The following is a 20996-nucleotide window of genomic DNA, read 5'->3' on the forward strand; positions in this document are numbered from 1 at the left end:
ATTTACCCAGAATGCTCCGGTCATTTATGGTAAATAACAAGAAATAAAATCGAATTACTCTCAAAACATCACAAATATATCAAACGATATCCTGTAATCATTACAATCTCCTAAATAGCAATTCATTACGAAGAGAAACTATTACAAATTGTCAAAAACGAAACACCGTCACAGTGAAAACTCGTGTGATTGCAACCTTATATACCACCTGGACATTGATTGAAATTAACAACGAGTAAGTCCGTACTTGCCTCTCGAGGCCATGGCGTCGTTAAGATATACACAGTCTCGGGATGAGACAACGCTGCCGACAACCTACAGTGCACCGTTGCGGATTATCTCAGGCTTGTCTGACAAAGATGTTGGCACAATGCTGCGATACAACTAAGCTGTCATGATACTAACGAGATGATGGATCCTGTCCCAGTTACTTTTGCAAGAATTGGCATACTTTGATTTTTTTTTTTAAAAATATCAACATTGTATCTTAAATCACTCTGGAATGTCCTTTTGGCATTATTTAAAGGGATATTCCGCCATTTTTGGAAATACGCTCATTTTCCACCTCCCCTCGAGCAAAACAATCGATATTTACCTTGTTCCCGTTCATCCAGCCATTCTGTGAGTCTGGCGATACAAGTTTTAGCTTCAGCCTAGCATAGATCATTGAATCGGATTAGACCATTAGCTTCTCGCCTGCTAGCTTCATGTTTAAAAGTGACTAAGATTTCTGGTAATTTTCCCATTTAAAACGTGTCTCCTCTCAAGTTAGAAAGTGCAATAAGACCAACTGAAAATGAAACCTGCCGTTTTTCTAGGCTGATTTGACATGGAACTACACTCTCATCTGGCGTAATAATCAAGGCAACTTGCAAACGTACCATAGGCGCAGTGATATCTTACGCAGCATCTGAAAATAGTCCCCATAGACAACAAGCAGTAGTAGTGCCAGTAGCTGCAAGTTGCCTTGATTATTCCGCCAGATGAGAGTGTAGTTCCATGTCAAATCAGCCTAGAAAAACGGCAGGTTTCATTTTCAGTTGGTCTTATTGCACTTTCTAACTTGAGAGGAGACACGTTTTAAATGGGAAAATTACCAAAAATCTTAGTCACTTTTAAACATGAAGCTAGCAGGCGAGAAGCTAATGGTCTAATCCGATTCAATGATCTATGCTAGGCTGAAGCTAAAAGTTGTATCGCCAGACTCACAGAATGGCTGGATGAACGGGAACAAGGTAAATATCGATTGTTTTGCTCGAGGGAAGGTGGAAAATGAGCGTATTTCCAAAAATGGCGGAATATCCCTTTAAGCAATTTAAGATGAGCTATTCTGCTTAATAGTATACATTCGTCAACACACACGTTTTTGCTAATTATAGAGCCATCGACAGACCGAATAACACCAAATTTATTGAGGGTGCTTTGGATGGGGTCTCAAGTCATCCCACCAAATATGGCTTTCATACGTCACAGTATTTCCAAGATAGGCACACTTCCTGTTTGGCGGCTTCCCTCGCTGAATTTAATTGCTTATCACAGGCGAACGCTTGGACGTATGAAGGCGAAATCAAGGCGGTTGATCCGCCTTGGTCTGTAGATCACGCGTACCAAATTTCATGACGATCGGAGGAACTATGCGGCCAGAGTCGCTTTACTTTGACTTTGGACAAAATTCAAAATGGTGGAAAATCCATCATGGCGGAAAATTACATCACATGGTGCGTTGGAATCAGCTGAGTCAGATGATTCCAATGGTATACGTTTTATCAAAATCGGCCATACGGATCAAACGTTACAGGCATTAACGTGTTTTCCAACTTTGACCAGTTGGTGGCGCTAGGGCGTGAGAGTGGCGAGCATGAAACCTGGTGGTGTCAATCAGGGTAGTCTCCTCTATCAGTGTACCAAATTTCATGACTTTATGTCTTACGGTTTGGGCTACAGGTGGAAAAATGTGTGGGCATCAGCGCTCAAAAGTCGCTTTTCCATTCATTCCTATGGGAAAAAATCGACCGGAAAAACTGGAATAACGGGAGAACGACAAGGCGTATCAAAAAGCTGTATACAAGCCACCATCGTCGCATCAGGACGCACGCGTGAGAGGTGGAACGGTGTCTTTAGCTCCAAATCCCTAGGACAAGTTAGGGAGACAAAAGTTGGCGTTAAGATAAACTAGAATGCATTTCCCGGTGGGAAAGTGCGAAGTGTGCTTGCTCCGACGCGCCGCGAAAGCGCTCCGGCAGGAGACGCGACCGCTCGCCCTCAGGTCAAAACGCTAAAGTTTGGCCAAGACGCAAAGCTGCTTCGAGTTTGGCGGCGTTACCCTCGATTGCCGAATTCTTACACTGACGTGACGGGTTGCCTAGGTTCATCAGTGGTATGTCCCAGAGCACCTCCCAATGTAAAAATGTGGATGTCATCCCAAAGATGTAAAGAGATATGCGATAAAATGCATTTTTGCTAATTGCGACGCCCCCTAGTGGCCAAATTACACCAAATTTACTAAGGCTACTTTGGATTGTGTCCAAAATCATCCCACCAAATATGGTCTTGACACCTCAAAGCGTTTCCGAGATTTTACCTCACTTCCTGTTTGGAGGCTTCGCCATCGAATTTGATTGGCTGCCATGGGCGAATGCTTTGATGTATGGAAATGAAATGTACACCTCTAAGGTCTGTAGACCTTGTGTTGAATTATGTATGAGTTGTTCATGTGTAGCCAGCATGAAACACGTAACCAGTGAAAGAAGGAAGGAGCCTAAGGAACTAGGCATGTTTCTAGAACAAATACGAGTAATGTTAGGAGTATTGCGGGAACATCTGCTGTTTACTCACTGTTGAGTAAGTTGCAATGTGTTATAGCCTCAAATTGATGGTAGAATAAATAGGACGACTCACCTGTTCAAATGGTGTAATAAGATCAAATTTGGTGTTGATATGTCAAAGCAACCAGGGGCCCGTTGCACAATAGCAGAATTAAGATATCCGGGATAAGTTACTGAGCTGCGATCACTGAATCCAAAACATGAGCATACCGGCTTAATTGGTTGCACAGAGACCAATCCAGGATAAGCAGACACGGATTCATCAAGCCAGGTGTAAGTTATCCGGTATGTGTGCGCGTTCTCGTTTCTCCCCCAAATAACTCACGGTTGGAATAAAAAAGACGCGAAAAATAGCGTCTTGCACACGAAGTGAATAACCGCTTTTGATATAGACTAACAACGAGGTAAAGTTGTACTTTTTTGGATGGGGGATCATGATTATTTCTGTTACATAGCGGGAGTAGGTGTGGCAGATCAACTGAATGCAAATTTACGTATGCACCCACGTGTGTGAGAGCTTCCTTGTCTCGGCACGCAACGTCATTAGGAAGCGCTTTGCCACCGCAAAGATGCACAAAGTATCTTAATTTGTCTTAAAAGCCGAATTAGTTCAAAACACCTTCGAAAAATGTCCCCTCCACTTCCAATCAACTACTACAGCAGCCTATTCATCAAACATCTGTCAAAAAAGAAGCAAACAACGAGTAGGCTATGTTATTAATCATAAGGCCACCATAATTTAAATTACATCCATGTGGTATTAGGCAGACATTCTGCTGTGTTTTGCAAGTAAATGCATGTTGCAAATAATATTTAAATGGAATCTACAGCTCATTAAAAAAAAAATCACGTGGAGGTCTCATTTGAATGACAGCTAGCTGAACCAATCAGATTATGTAATTACCATTAGAATCAACTTATCTTGGCTGTGAGCCTGGTCAGGAGCAGGCTAGCTCCACAGAATAAATCGCCATGGTAACTTATACCATAACATATCCTGCTGCCCCCTATCCCGCTTTTGTGCAACTGGATCACGGATAAATTGAGCCAGGATAACCAAGATATCCCGGGTTAATCCCTTATCCTAGTTTTGTGCAATAGGCCCCTCGCTGTTACTGGTTAACGTGTCTGAATATGAAATAGGGATGGCGAAAACTACAAATTTTCTTGACCAACCACCGAGGCTCATTAGCCGGTTGAAACCGGTTAACCGATTTGTTTAAAATAAATTATGCTATTTGAAATAACAGCCACGCAATTTCCCAACTCTCATCTCTCTGTCCCCCGCTCATAGGCTACACACAGCCCCGGCGCCGCCCTTTCACTCACGTCACTTTTTTAAATCCCCTACAGCGCCAAACATGAGTCCTGCAAACCAAGGAGCTTGTAAGTGGAGGACAAATGGTTCCTTCGCTCCGAAAATGGTTTGGGTACAAGGTGATCGCGTTGCAAATAAAGGCGTTTGTCTAGCGTTGGAAGCTCATTTGAAGCTGAAATGGCCGCGGCTCACTTATGAAAATGACAGCTCAGAAGAGACGCAGCTTAGTTTGAGGAAGTGCTAACAATAATAACGAAAGATGATCATTACCTTATCTGTTACCATTGATGACCCTTCCTGAAATGTAGATGTAATGTCTTTCCAAATCTAAGCCCATCTTATGCGGAAAGTTGCCTAGACTGCAACACGATAAAACCAATGGATAAAACAGCTCACTTCCAGATTGCAAAAGACGCACCGGCCACCGCTGTGACCTCGTACCAAATGTTTTTATTGGTTTATTACGTAGCCTAGCCTACAAGCAGGCGAGTTATGAAAAATTGAGTGTGAGGGATAATTTGTTAACTTCACGAAAAAAAGATCTTCTTGGAATGAGATGGCTAGCTGTAGTAACGTTTAGTCCACTGTCTTTAGGCTAATTTAAAGATGCCTCTTTTTTTTTTTGTTAACCGACTAGCGACAACTTTGGTCGGTTAACGTGGATACGGTCAACCATCGGTCAAACAGTCACCGGTTAACATCCCTAATATGAAATCGATTTTGGATTGGTTGCATGTGATAAAAGCTATGCCATTTCCTGTCCAGACAGCATTCATATTCAGAAATACTGTACACCGGCAACAAGGCACACACACACACACACACACACACACACATACACACACATACACACACACACACACATATGTATATACTGTATGAGCAATTCCATGCAAAACTGTCAAGTCCATAACCCCACACAGCGTCAAACTATGATGTGGATGATGATTTCTTAAAAGTTTACCATTTCGCTCTTCTTGTTTGTACAACATATTCAATGACATTGTTAACTTAATCATTTGCATTATATAAATGTAACCTATTTTTCCACCCTTATGTCTCAACATATACTATACACATAGTCACATTCATAAACATAAACAGGATCCTAGGTTCTCAATTTGCTGGACTCACTGTCTACCATAAAGTTAAAGAATAGTAATAACAGAAGAAAAGGTAAGAAGATGTTGATAGCGTGATTAACTAGTGTGGTGCCTCCACTGAAGAATGTCTTTACCACTGCCCTGGTGGAAATATGCAAATCCTCAGAAATGTCAAGTGACTACAGTTACTTCTACCTGCTTTGATATAGCTTATCCTAAATGAAATACTATGCAATGCAAGCATCACAAAACATTTATTGTATCCTTTGTTTTTAACTCTTAGAATTCAGTTCAGTATGACATAATAAAATGAAAGTACAAAAACAGTTTTTAAAACCCCTTTTTAAAAGTTCAACCTATCACTTTCAATGAAATCTCAATTAAGGATTACGTAGTTTTAAATAGTAACTGTGTGGTAATACTTCACCTATACCACCCATAGCCTAAATTAATTAAATGTTTACCATGAACAATAGTTAAATGAAACACACAGTAATACTTTCTATAACACTTTGTGTTGGATGTAATTAATTGAACCTAGAATTGTTAACTGCTATACAATAAGTGGGCCAAACTTCACAGTTTAAGTCTCCACACATAAGCTTGCCTACTGAGTCTAAAAACATAGCTCCCACTTTCCTTAGCTGGAGGGGAATTCTGAGATTTCTCCCTAAAGCAGAAACTATTATTTTTACCTAATTATTATTACTATTATTATTGGGGAGGTTATAGGTTTGCACTGATTCGGGTAGGGTAGTGGCACTATACTGGATGGTATATCGGTTAGAATATAGGACGGAGAAGAGATGGGGTTTAACTTTGTATTGTTCCAGCAGAGACATTCAGGATTCCATACATACAGAGAAATATAGGTAGATGGCTATTTATATAGATAATATATCTGCAGCATACAGAAATGCATTGAATACTAAGCTCATTAAACTGAATTGTAAGCCAGGACACACATACAGCAACGGCAACGCCCCTTCAAGAGAGAAAATAAACCTTTTTGTTCGTGACTACAGTTATTATGTGGTCAATTACGCCATCTAGCGGCGTAAACGGTACTGTGTAATAGGGTTAACTCGCACAGGTACAAACTTCCTCCAGTCGGAGATTGTTAATGAGGGCTATCTTTTACTGTCTATGGGGCTAAAGGACTGTATGGATTGATTGATTGTGTTGCTTGGGTGGCGTCAGTTAGAACCAAAGATCATAGAGCGCTAGAATCTTTGGTTAGAACACTGGTTGTGAAGCAGTAGTTTCTCCTTAGTTTCTTTATTGAGTTTTCTTCCACCATACAACAGCATGAATAAACTTATAATGTATAGTATAGTGGTCTGTAAAGAACCAAATAAACTGTCATTAATATGGTCACTAAATAAACTATATCGCTATCTCTCATTCTATGAGCACAACTTCTCACACAAGTAACACAGCTGGCTTCCTTCATTCAATGCTAATGCTCCGCTTAGCATGCTAAGTCCTTGCATATCAACGTGAAAGATGCATCCCACTCCCAATACACATGACCGAAGGTTACGTTCACTTACTTTTGTTGTCATACACGCACACAACTTCAACTTAAGGTAATTGGCAGTAAACTCACTCAAAACTAACGTCATGAACTTCACCAACACTGTGGTGTAATACTACTAGATCTAACGTCTCTAATGAACTAACATGAGGCTGCACGAGAGGGCGTAACTAGGCAACAGCACCTCAACAAAAGAAGAGTACAGAGATGCAAGACTAGTCTACGTCCTTACAGTAGAAACGCTAAACAGTAGATTCTTAAGCTAAACACATAAGTATTATAATTTCAGAGAACACTTACAGTATATTACTTCATGGAAATCATGTCAAGAGCAAGTTTAAGTGTATTAGCAAACCTCTTGCATACCAGTGTGAATTAACGATGTAAACATCAAACCAGAGACGGTTTATAAAGCTAAGTAACTATACGATCTTTGATCAAACTTACTTTTTGTCAATGATCGCATCTCTGAATGTCAAGGGCTGGATTACTCAGGATAACTGCAGGAATTGTCTAAGGGTAAATTAATTATCTATTTTTTTTTGTGCACAGCCGTCTGCTCATCATCACAACAGAAAACGAAACTTAAAATCCTCGTTGCCTCACGCACACTGCAGACAGGGCGAACGCTCTACTTCCGGTATTTCGCCGACTGTGAAGTTTACCCAGAATGCTCAGGTCAATACAAATCATCCAAAACACACCGTCAGTATGAAACATCATGTGATTGTCGAGTATATATACCAAATGAACACTTACAGTCTCTAACAGCTTATAAGTCCGTACTTGCCCCTCGGGGTCACGGCATTGCTCAGATATAACCAGTCTCAGGATGAGACACACCGATGCGGAGCTTCCTAGAACCATACCCACAATGTACCGTTGCAGACCAATCTCACAAGTATGAAAACACATGTCATTACTCCATAGTACTGTGATAATTACACCTAAATCTTTTACAAGAATGGCCTTGATTTGATTTTTTTTTAAAATATCAACATTGTATCTTAAATCACTCTGAAATGTCATTTCTGCATGACCTAAGCAATTTAAGATGAGCTATTCCGAATAATAGTATACATTCACCAACACACACGTTTTTGCTAATTATAGAGCCATCGACAGACCAAATAACACCAAATTTATTGAGGGTGCTTTGGATGGGGTCTCAAGTCATCCCACCAAATATGGCTTTCATACGTCACAGCATTTCCAAGATAGGCCCACTTCCTGTTTGGCGGCTTCGCTCGCTGAATTTAATTGGTTATCACAGGCGAACGCTTGGACGTATGAAGGCGAAATCAAGGCGGTTGATCCGCCTTGGTCTGTAGATCACGCGTGCCAAGTTTCATGACGATCGGATAAACTATGCGGCCAGGGTAGCTTTACTTTGACTTTGGACAAAATTCAAAATGGCGGAAAATCCATCATGGCGGAAAATGACGTCATATGGTGCGTTGGAATCGGCTGAGTCAGAGGATTCCAATGGTATAAGTTTTATAAAAATCGGCCATACGGATCAAAAGTTACGGGCATGAACGTGTTTTCCATCTTTGACCAGTTGGTGGCGCTAGAGCGTGAGAGTGGCGAGCATGAAACCTGGTGGTGTCAATCAGGGTAGTCTCCTCTATCAGCATACCAAATTTCATGACTTTATGTCTTACGGTTTGGGCTACAGGTGGAAAAATGTGTGGGCATCAGCGCTCAAAAGTCGCTTTTCCATTCATTCCTATGGGGAAAAATCGACCGGAAAAACTGGAATAACGGGAGAACGACAAGGCGTATCGAAAAGCTTTATACAAGCCACCATCCTCGCATCAGGACACACGCGTGAGAAGTGGAACGGCGTCTCTAGCTCCAAATCCCTAGGACAAGATAGGGAGACAAAAATGTTCTGCAAGATAAATAAATTTGATAATAATAATTGGAAGAACAATAGTGTGCTTTTGCAAGCACACTAATGATAATAATAGGAAGAACAATAGTGTGCTTTTGCAAGCACACTAATGAAAGTACAAAAACAGTTTTTAAACCCCTTTTTAAAAGTTCAACCTATCACTTTCAATGAAATCTCAATTAAGGATTACGTAGTTCTAAATAGTAACTGTGTGGTAATAATTCCCCTATACCACCCATAGCCTAAATTAATTAAATGTTTACCATGAACAATAGTTAAATGAAACACACAGTAATACTTTCTATAACACTTTGTGTTAGATGTAATTAATTGAACCTAGAATTGTTAACTGCTATACAATAAGTGGGCCAAACTTCACAGTTTAAGTCTCCACAGCTTGCCTACTGAGTCTAAAAACATAGCTCCCACTTTCCTTAGCTGGAGGGGAATTCTGAGATTTCTCCCTAAAGCAGAAACTATTATTTTTACCTAATTATTATTACTATTATTATTGGGGAGGTTATAGGTTTGCACTGATTCGGGTAGGGTAGTGGCACTATACTGGATGGTTTATCGGTTAGAATATATGACGGAGAAGAGATGGGGTTTAACTTTGTATTGTTCCAGCAGAGACATTCAGGATTTCCATACATGCAGAGAAATATAGGTAGATGGCTATTTATATAGATATATAATATATCTGCAGCATACAGAAATGCATTGAATACTAAGCTCATTAAACGGAATTGTAAGCCAGGACACACATACAGCAACGGCAACGCTAACCCCTTCAAGAAAGAAAAGAAACCTTTTTGTTCGTGACTACAGTTATTATGTGGTCAATTACGCCATCTAGCGGCGTAAACCGCACTGTGAAATAGAGTTAACTCGCACAGGTACAAACTTCCTCCAGTCGGAGATTGTTAATGAGGGCTATCTTTTACTGTCTATCTATGGGGCTAAAGGACTGTATGGATTGATTGATTGTGTTGCTTGGGTGGCGTCAGTTAGAAGCAAAGATCATAGAGCGCTAGACTCTTTGGTTAGAACACCGGTTGTGAAGCAGTAGTTTCTCCTTAGTTAGGGCCCGAGCACCGAGGTGCGGCCGCTGTAGCAGCGGCTGCACCGTAGGTGCAAGGCCCTATTGTTTTTGCTCAGATTATTATTATAGTTTTTCCGTCTTACCGAATTCCTTTTTTCACCAACTTGGCATGCTCTAAAACTCTTGAAATTTGGCAGCTACGTGTGGAATTGGTAACGCTACTCAGAACCAGAGCTCTGGCCTAGGGTGTGGCTCAGGGGCAGTAAAGCGCCACCTAGCATGGTTTCTGTTGTGTTTGACACATACATGCACGAAAATGAACTAAATTTGGTACGCATATGTGTTGCATTAATCTGAACAACTTTTACATTTAAACTATATAGTGAATCTTAGAGGAATTTGAGTTATGATTATGATTATGATTTTTGCACATCACGTATTTTGAAATACTTCTCCTAGACGGTTTATCGAAATCATGTCATATCAGCACTAAAATTATCTTGAGGGGTTGCCCGAGAGGAATTGCGACCAGATTTTTGAATTTTTGAAGTATATTGAAATGGCGAAGGTTTGAATTATGGCGTTTTATTAAGAAACAGGAAGTTGGTGTTATAGGCAGAAAAAAGGTTAGGAATTGGATGTAATTTGGCAGCTACATGTGGAATTGCTTCTGCTAGTCAGAGACAGAGCTCTGGCCTAAGGTGTGGCTTTGGGACTCTATAGCGCCACCTAGCAGCATGTTATCTGTTGTGGTTGACACAAACATTCACGAAAATGAACCAAATTTGGTGGACTTGTGTGTTATTGCTACTACTAGTCAGAGACAGAGCTTTGGCCTAGGGTGTGGCTTAGGAACTCTATAGCGCCACCTAGCACATAGTCTGTTGTGGTTGACACATACATTGATGAAAATGTACCAAATTTGGTGTGCTTGTGTGTTATTGCTATCGCTAGTCAGAGACAGAGCTCTGGCCTAAGGTGTGGCTTTGGGACTCTATAGCGCCACCTAGCAGCATGTTATCTGTTGTGGTTGACACAAACATTCACGAAAATGAACCAAATTTGGTGGACTTGTGTCTTATTGCTATGGCTAGTCAGAGACAGAGCTTTGGCCTAGGGTGTGGCATAGGGACTATATAGCGCCACCTAGTGCGTTGTCTGTTGTGGTTGACACATACATTCACGAAAATGAACCAAATTTGGTGGACTTGTGTGTTATTGCTATCGGTAGTCAGAGACAGAGCTTTGGCCTAGGGTGTGGCTTAAGGACTCTATAGCGCCACCTAGCGCATTGTCTGTTGTGGTTGACACAAACATTCACGAAAATTAACCAAATTTGGTGGACTTGTGTCTCATTGCTATGGCTAGTCAGAGACAGAGCTTTGGCCTAGGGTGTGGCATAGGGACTATATAGCGCCACCTAGTGCGTTGTCTGTTGTGGTTGACACATACATTCACGAAAATGAACCAAATTTGGTGGACTTGTGTGTTATTGCTATCGGTAGTCAGAGACAGAGCTTTGGCCGAGGGTTTGGCTTAAGGACTCTATAGCGCCACCTAGCGCATTGTCTGTTGTGGTTGACACAAACATTCACGAAAATTAACCAAATTTGGTGGGCTTGTGTGTTATTGTTTTTGCTAGTTAGAGACAGAGCTCTGGACTATGGTGTGGTGTAAGGACTCTATAGCGCCACCTAGCACATTGTCTGTTGTGGTTGACACAAACATTCACAAAAATGAACCAAATTTGGTGGGCATGTGTTTTGTTATAGCTATTCAGAGACAGAGCTCTTGCTGAGGGTGTGGCTTAGGGACTCTATAGCGCCACCTAGTGTGTTACCTGTTGTGGTTGACATACATTCACGAAAATGAATCAAATTTGGTGAGCTTGTTTGTTATTACTGCCGCTAGTCAGAAACAGAGCTCTGGCCTAGGGTGTGGCTTAGGGACTATAGCGTCACCTAGCAGATTGTGTGTTGTTGTTGACGCATACATTCAGGAAAATGAACCAAATTTGGTGGGCATGTGTGTTATTGCTATAGCTATTCAGAGACAGCGCTTTGGCCAAGGGTGTCTTAGAGACTGTATAGCGCCACCTAGCGCATTGTCTGTTGTGGTTGACACACTCATTCACGAAAATGAACCAAATTTGGTGGGCTTGTGCGTTATTGCTATCGATAGTCACAGACAGAGCTCTGGCCTAGGGTGTGGCTTAGGGACTCTATAGCGCCACCTAGCGTGTTGTCTGTTGTGGTTGACACATACATTCAGGAAAATTGACCAAATTTGGTGGGCATATGTGTTGCTCATGCACATGCCCACCAACACGCACATGTTGCTTTGTTAGATTCCGAAATTTCACAGGTCTCCGCACCGCAGGTGCTCGGGCCCGCCATCGCCGCTTGCGGCTATATTTTCTTTATTGAGTTTTCTTCCACCATACAACAGCATGAATAAATCTATAATGTATAATGGTCTTTAAAGAACCAAATAAACTGTCATTAATATGGTCACTAAATAAACTGTATCGCTATCTCTCATTCTATGAGCACAACTTCTCACACAAGTAGTAACATTAACAGGCTTCCTTCATTCAAAACCTTAATGCTAATGCTCCGCTTAGCATGCTAAGTCCTTGCATATCAACGTGAAAGATACATCCCACTCCCAATACACATGACCGAAGGTTACGTTCACTTACTTTTGTTGTCATACACGCACACAACTTCAACTTAAGGTAATTGGCAGTAAACTCACTCAAAACTAACGTCATGAACTTCACCAACACTGTGGTAATACTACTAGATCTAACGTCTCTAATGAACTAACATGAGGCTGCACGAGAGGGCGTCACTAAGCAACAACACCTCAACAAAAGAAGAGTAGGCTACAGAGATGCTAGACTAGTCTACGTCCTTACAGTAGAAACGCTAAACAGTAGATTCTTAAACTAAACACATGAAGTATTATAATTTCAGAGAACACTTACAGTATATTACTTCATGGAAATCATGTCAAGAGCAAGTTTAAGTGTATTAGCAAACCTCTTGCATACCAGTGTGAATTAACTCGATCTAAACATCAAACTTACTTTTCGTCAATGATTGCATCTCTGAATGTCAAGGACTGGATTATACTTAGGATAACTGCAGGAATTGTCTAAGGGTAAATTAATTATCTCTTTTTTCAGTGCACAGCCGTCTGCTCATCATCACAACAGAAAACGAAACTTAACAGGAAAACAAGCGACGTGATTTACCCAGAATGCTCGGAGTCAATATTGGTATAGGCTATAACAAGAAATAAAATCTCAAAACATCACAAATATATCAAACGATGTCCTGTAATCATTACAATCTCCTAAATAGTAATTCATTACGAAGAGAAACTATTGCAAATTGTCAAAAACGAAACACCGTCACAGTGAAAGCTCGTGTGATTGCCACCATAAATAGCACCTGGACTTCAAGGTACATTAACAACGATTAAGTCCGTACTTGCCTCTCGAGGCCATGGCGTCGTTAAGATCTACCCAGTCTCGGGATGAGACATCGTTGCCGACAATCCAAATCGATCTTGAGAGTTGCACAATTGTAGACCTTCTCGGACGATCAGTTCAGACGAAGAGCGTGAGAAGATGTTGCGGTATAATGGAGCAGGGCTAAACCGTGTTACAAAAGCTACTGTATAATGGGACCTGTGCCAGTTCCTTTTGCAAGAATTGGCATACTTTGATTTTTTTTTTTTTAAATATCAACATTGTATCTTAAATCACTCTGGAATGTCCTTTTGGCATTACTTGAGCAATTTAAGATGAGCTATTCTGCGTAATAGTATACATTCGCCAACACACACGTTTTTGCTAATTATAGAGCCATCGAAAGACCAAATAACACCAAATTTATTGAGGGTGCTTTGGATGGGATCTCAAGTCATCCCACCAAATATGGCTTTCATACGTCACAGGATTTCCAAGATAGGCACACTTCCTGTTTGGTGGCTTCGCTCGCTGAATTTAATTGGTTGTCACAGGCGAACGCTTGAACGTTTGAAGATGAAATCGAGGCAGTTGATCCGCCTTGGTCTGTAGATCACGCGTGCCAAGTTTCATGACGATCGGATGAACTATGCGGCCAGAGTCGCTTTACTTTGACTTTGGACAAAATTCAAAATGGTGGAAAATCCATCATGGCGGAAAATGACGTCACATGGTGCGTTGGAATCGGCTAGGTCAGAGGATTCCAATGGTATAAGTTTTATCAAAATCGGCCATACGGATCAAAAGTTACGGGCATGAACGTGTTTTCCAACTTTGACCAGTTGGTGGCGCTAGAGCGTGAGAGTGGCGAGCATGAAACCTGGTGGTGTCAATCAGGGTAGTCTCCTCTATCAGCATAGCAAATTTCATGACTTTATGTCTTACGGTTTGGGCTACTGGTGGAAAAATGTGTGGGCATCAGCGATCAAAAATCGCTTTTCCATTCATTCCTATGGGAAAAAATCGACCGGAAAAACTGGAATAACGGGAGAACGACATGCCGTATCAAAAAGCTGTATACAAGCCACCATCCTCGCATCAGGACCCACGCGTGAGAGGTGGAACGGCGTCTCTAGCTCTAAATCCCTAGGACAAGATAGGGAGACAAAAGTTGGACTTGAGATAAATAAGTATATGAAACGCACGGATAACAATAGTGTGCTTTTGCAAGCACACTAATAAATTTGATAATAATAGGAAGAACAATAGCACACTAACTATGCTTTTGGGAAACGCACCCCTGATCGGTTGTCCTGGAAGTCCTGGCCTTCTTCTCTCGCTCCAGTTGGTTGCAGCACAGTCCAATCCAGAAAGTTCCACTCCAACTAGGCTCACACAGTCCAACAGTCTTCAACAGGCAAAACAGAGAGGTTACTTTTGTGAAAGGGGTGGCCGTAGGCCACAGGTGTCAAACTCAAGGCCCGCGGGCCAGATGCGGCCCGCCAGGTCATTTCATATGGCCCGCGAGAGCTTTAAGGGTCTGATACAGTATGTGGCCCGCGAGAGCTTAAAAGGTCCGATACAGTTTTTGCGTATAGGCAATACACTGCAATACAATGCAATACAATGCACGCATGTGAGACTGACAGGGAGGCAACATCAACCACCTTCCTCTATGATCAGTGCAACTGGCTACATCAGATGTGATAGCAACGTGTACGTGTGAAAACAAAATAGACCAGTATTCTAAACTATTTTAGCGAACGGAGCGCCTAAATTACGCGCTCGGTTTAGCCTGCCTGTGAAACGCATGATTGTTTGAAGTGCGTGTGCTTCTTTGAGAGGGGAATCGATGTAAGTTGTAAACTACGTGATACGTTTACGTCTACGTTTAAAAGGCATGTATAATTGTGTGTAGTCCTATTATCCAAAAAATCCAGCTCCAAATCCTTGCTAATCGAGCAAGTGATTGTTTGGCCAAAAGCGAAAATAAGCCTATTCTGACCGAGAAGAGGTGCATTCATATCAGGCAAGCAGAGGTATGCTAGAAGTTTGTAGTAATCGCCCTGTTGCTTTGCATTTTCATTTCAGTTTAAAACGAACAACATAGAATCCACACAACACCTTTCAACTTTAAAACTTCAAAGAAAAAGTCGACCGGGACCGTTCGCTTCTACTGTATGTGTATGGAACGGTGTAGGCTAGTGACGCATTTCATATGGATGCACTTTTTGACATGACAGTTAGCCTACTCGTTTGCATCACTTGCTAGATGTAAAAACTGCATTTCGTTACTGGTATTTCACTCGTGCAATGACAGTAAAGTTGAATATACTCGAATCTAAAAACTCAGAAATATGAAAAAAAAAAGAATCCATGGCATGATCTCTTCCTGACTGACCAGTGACCCTCATTGAAAAGTCAAACTGTATGGAACTGACAGTGGTGTTTTGTTTTTACAAAACATAACAATAATAAAAAAGAACATGTCATGCTGATACTTTTTGCTCTTCTCGATTTTAGAAGTTTTACCGATGCTAAAGATTTTGTGGCTGGTGCTACAAATCTTAGAAGTTACATCTGGCCCTTTGAGGGCAACCATTGGGCTGATGCGGCCCTCGGTGAAAATGAGTTTGACACCCCTGCAGGCCCTTACCCTGAGACTGGTTTTGATGTCGGGTTTCCGCTCCTCAGAAGCTCAAACAAGTCTGCCTGAGGTCTTCTTCTTCTTCTTCTTCTTCTTCTGATTTTATTGGCGGTTGGCACCTTTTCTTTGTGCATTACCGCCACCACTTGACTGGAGTACGGAACAGGATTCACTACTCTACAGAGATATTCAGGATATTCAAGGATCTTTGTCTGCACTAGTATAACCCAAATAAACAAATAAATAAAACAAACAAAACAAACAAAAACAAAACAAATTAGAAAAAAAAAAAAAAAAAAAAAAAAAAAGATTTTATATTCTTTTCAGGAGATTTGTATCTTTCAAAAAAGAAAGTAAAAAACCAAAAATATCCCCTGAGTTACTTTGCAATACTGTCTTCAGATCAAAGGACACATTATTTGCTACCAGCTGATCATTCAATCTCTGTCTTGCTTGATGGTATTTATTGCAAGAGAATAACATGTTCTACCGTTTCTGGCGTTTGACTCTGGCAATACTCACAGAGACCACTATCGTGTTTTTTCATTACAAATAATGTGCTGTTAAGTCTTGTGTGACCCAGTCTCAATCTTGTCAGTGCACTCTCCTCCCACCTGGACCTGGTAGTGTGTGTGCCTTTCCCCACTTTCCCTTGTATTCTATACAAGTGTCTCCCTGTGCATCCATTGTCCCATATATGCTGCCATTTATGTGTGATCCTAGCCTTAACCATACTTTTTACCTCCGCCTTACTGTATTTGATGTTAATGTCTATATCCTCTTTTTCTGTTGCTTTTTTCGCATGTTCATCAGCCAGCTCGTTCCCCTCAACACCTATATGAGCTGGAACCCATATGAACGTCACCCTCCTTCCTGACGCTTGCAACCCATATGCTAATTGCAGAATTTCTATTATAAGGTCTTCCCTTGACTCAGACTGAAAGTTCTGGATGCTTATTAGAGCTGCACTTGAATCTGAGGCAATCACTGCTTCCATATAGTTGCTACTTTCTAGCCACAGCAAAGCTAGCCATATGCCCACCATTTCAGCTGTATACACAGCTAGGTTATCACTCAGTCTTTTCGCTATAGCTAGGTCCATTTCAGGAATCACATAAGAAACCCCTACTTTACTGTCAGTACTTTTAGATGCATCTGTAAAAACCTTAACACATTGCCTGTATTTTTCTGTAATATAACTGTTTACCTTGTATTTGTCCACTCCTTCCTCCTTCTTTTCCTCCAAGAGCCCTAGATCCACCTTCACTTCCTCTAATATCCAGGGAGGTACTGTTGGATATGCCACAGTAGGACTGATGTTTAGAGAACCAATTCCCATTTCATTCACCTTATTCTTTATTATCCACCCATAGCTTTTTACCTTTATGCTTGCTCTCTCCTGACATTCCCTTAATACTGACTGGGACATATGGTTCTCTTTATGTCCCTTGACATTTGCCCAGTATACCAGCGCCAGCTGGTCCCTCCTTAGATGCAGGGGCATCTCCCCCACCTCCACTTGCAATGCGGCTATTGGAGATGTTTTAATTGCTCCACTGATGATTCTCATAGCTTGATTATGCATACCATCAAGTTTATTTAAGTTTGACTTTGAGGCTGACCCATAAGCTATACATCCATAGTCAAACACTGATCTCATTAGGCCTATATAAATGGTCTCCAATGCTGACCTAGAGGCACCCCAATCCACTCCACCCAGACACCTCATGACATTTAATATCCTTTTCCCCTTGTCTACCATCTTTTGGATATGATGTGCCCATGTCAACCTTTTGTCAAACCAGACTCCCAGGTATTTAAAGGTTTCCACCCTCTCCAGTTCTTGACCAGCCACCATTATTTTCAACTCTTGGTTAATATTTTTCCTTGAGAAGAACATAACCTTAGTCTTCTCTATTGATATTCTAAAACCCCATTGCACTGCCCACTGTTGCACCTCATTCACAGCCTCCTGCATCTTGTTCACAATATATTTTATGTTCCTCCCCTTTTTCCACATTGCACCATCATCTGCAAACAACGCTACTCCATCTGGGCCTCTCACATCTTTGAATATCTGGTCTATCATTATAGCAAATAATAGGGGACTAACAATGCTTCCTTGAGGAGTGCCATTTTCTGCTCTAAAACTTCCACTTATTTCCCCATCTACTCTCACCCTCAATGTTCTTTCAGATAAGAAAGCTCTGATCCACCTATACATCCTTCCCCTGACTCCCATCTGATTTAACTTAATTAAAAGTCCTTCTGTCCACATCATATCGTAGGCTTTCTCTATGTCAAAAAAAACTGCCACCACTGTTTCTTTATTTACTTGGGCCTTTCTTATGCACTCTCAAAAATAGGGGTACTGTTGGGGTACATTTTCGTTCTTTCAAGTACAATTTTGACCCTGTACCTTGTATTGGTACTAATAGGTACCATTTCGGGTACATAAATAATGTACCTTTTCACCAAGGGACCATATTGTACCTATGGGTACAAAAAGCCCATGGACTGTCACTCAGAAGTTGATAGGGGAGGAGATTCGGGAGCAACCGTTATTTTTTCGTCTCACTCAAAGTAATGGAGGAGCAGTTTTCAGCAGAGGAGCTTGGTGTGGGGAAACGTGCTGTGGTGCTGGCATAATCTTTATGGAACAGGAGGCAACGCTATTCAGAGGTAAGATGTAGTTGCAATTTATCGAAATTCAGTTTGTAAATGTTGAATACTGTTAACGGAATCGAATTGTTCGCTTAAAGGCTAACATATTAGCATTCGCTAGCTACGTAGCCCATGTCATGTTAGCTATATTCAGATATTTTGAAACGGTGTTCAAATGCCTTCAGTAATGCATGAGGTAAGGTATAGTTGCAATTTGTCGAAATTCGGGTTTGTAAATATTGAATACTGTTAACTGAGTCAAATTGTTGGCATAATAGGCTGACATTAGCATTCGCTAGCAACGTAGCCTATGTTAGCTATGAATATTTTTAAACGGTGTTCAAACGCCTTCGGTAATGCATGACTATCATGATAGATGTTAAGGAAAGGTATTTTGTGTGTGTTTTATCACTGTTTCCCATTTTAATGTGAAGTTAGTGAATACTGTTGAGTCAAATTGGCTTAAAGGCTAACATTAGCACTCGCTAGTAACCTAACCTTATGAACCAACCTTATGGTTCTGCTAGCTGCTAACGTTAATCCCTCTCACACAGATAACCACCAAGGCAGAATGTTGGCGTGTGGAAGTACCTCTACTCAGAGTGATAGAGAAAACTATGGCTCTGCTTTTACTGAAGGAATGGCTACGTAAGTAACACAACTTGGTCGTTTTTCTTAGTGTATTGATAGTATTTTTCTTATTGATGTTAAATACACATAGAAATGAAAATAATACAGACAATTTTTAGATTGTTTAGTTTGTCCAGGAGAAATTATTGCTTAGGGTCATCTTGTGCTGTTTCATTGTGTAATTTTTTTAAATTTATATTAATGTATTGCATATGCCATTTCTCTCTCAAACGCATAGCGGAGCGGGCAGCTTTATGAATATAAGGTGAAAAGGATGTATGGAGAAGTTTTGGGAGAGTCAGACAGTCCACGGAACTTGCAATGACTTAGCAATGATCTATGCCAGGTGAGTGGATTGACATACTGTAGTTGCATACATGTGTATTTTACACAATCTGTCTGAGGCTATTTATTTGTGTGGTTGAAAATATCTAATTCTGAGGTTTGTGTTTACATTTTGCTTTCAACAGACGTACAACCCCTGCTGTCATTGGTGATACCACTGCTTGAAAATATGTCAACGTCCTGTAGATCAAGTAAGGTTCCAGTCGAAGTCCTCCTGAAGAATTTGTTGGATTTCTGCCAGTTTTTGATATTGAACTTTAGTGCCTTTTGAGACTCTTGGCTTTTTAATGGCACGCCTCATTCTACCCAAATGGAAGGATTGGAGTGTGTTTATATTGTATATGTTTATAGGCTTGCTAATATTTGCTTAGGCTTTCACATTGTTTTCTGAGATACTACTCAATGATGTCATTGTGACTCATTGTATCACACTTCAAGACGCGTATCTTTTACTCAATTAGTGTATGCACTGTGAATCCAAACATGAGAATTCTAAGATTATAGCAACTGCAAAGTTACTGCAAGGACAATGTTAGTTTTGTAAAAACCTTAAGTGACAAGCACAAGATGCGATAGTGCTGGGAGCTTTTCTCTTGTAACATTTTAATGCATTTGTAATGGTGACGGTAAGCAGATACTACATTTTCATCTCATATGTTAGTATTAACATGAACTTAAAAGCATGCAAGGTTTTTTTGTGTGAAGTGGTTAACTCAAATATTGGTATAATATAGATCAAGGTTATTAATGTTGATCACCTATGGTGCAAGTTAATCATTTTTTTCCCTCTGCATATAAACACAATGTGGAAGCAAAATATTGGAGATCAAACTGTTTTATATTTACACTTACATAAAGAGTTACAACATGTTTTACGTTAATATGCATATTGATTAATGTAAGATTCTTTGATGTTTTGATATGAATGTGTTAACTTTTATGTACCTGTATTCATGTGGAGTATTGTGTGTAATATCACAAAGTGATTTTTCTCTCAGAATAAACATTTTAATTTACTTACTGGTTGTGTGAATACATTTCAATTATACCACCTTAAATTTTCACTGGGGTTGTACCCTTAAAGTACAGATTAGTACCTTTTAAGGCTGCTATGCTGTAATGATATACACAGGTACATTTCGGTCATTGCAGGTACACAAGTGTACCTTGATGGGTACAAATGGCTAGGGTACCAAACGGTACCTGCATTAGGGGTACATTATTGTACTTCAAAAGGGTACTGCCCCAGCGACAAGCATTTGTACCGTTTTAGGTACACACTGGTACTTCCATTTCTGAGATCCTCTAGGCACACCACTGGGTCCATAGTACCCCTTCCCCGTCTAAAGCCACTCTGGTACCACTGCAGCCACCCTTTTGACTCCACCCAATATGTCAGCCTGTCATTAATCATTTTTTCCATTGTCTTACCCATCTGTGAAGTTAACGCTATTGGTCTGTAACTGCTTGGGCTATGGGGATCTTTCCCTGGCTTCTTAATAGGTACAAT

At 40.7% G+C, this 20996-nt stretch overlaps 1 long non-coding RNA gene across 1 annotated transcript; it reads left to right on the forward strand.

Annotated features, from left to right (window-relative positions):
* The first annotated feature begins 18210 nt into the window (after window positions 1–18210).
* Window positions 18211–20531, forward strand: LOC134066466 (uncharacterized). The gene is made up of 4 exons (XR_009936445.1): window positions 18211–18529; window positions 19066–19159; window positions 19380–19487; window positions 19612–20531. It is a non-coding gene; the product is annotated as an uncharacterized LOC134066466 (long non-coding RNA).
* The last annotated feature ends 465 nt before the right edge of the window (window positions 20532–20996 follow it).

This window comes from Sardina pilchardus, chromosome 19, assembly GCF_963854185.1.
Source record: "Sardina pilchardus chromosome 19, fSarPil1.1, whole genome shotgun sequence".
NCBI classification, from domain to species: domain Eukaryota; kingdom Metazoa; phylum Chordata; class Actinopteri; order Clupeiformes; family Clupeidae; genus Sardina; species Sardina pilchardus.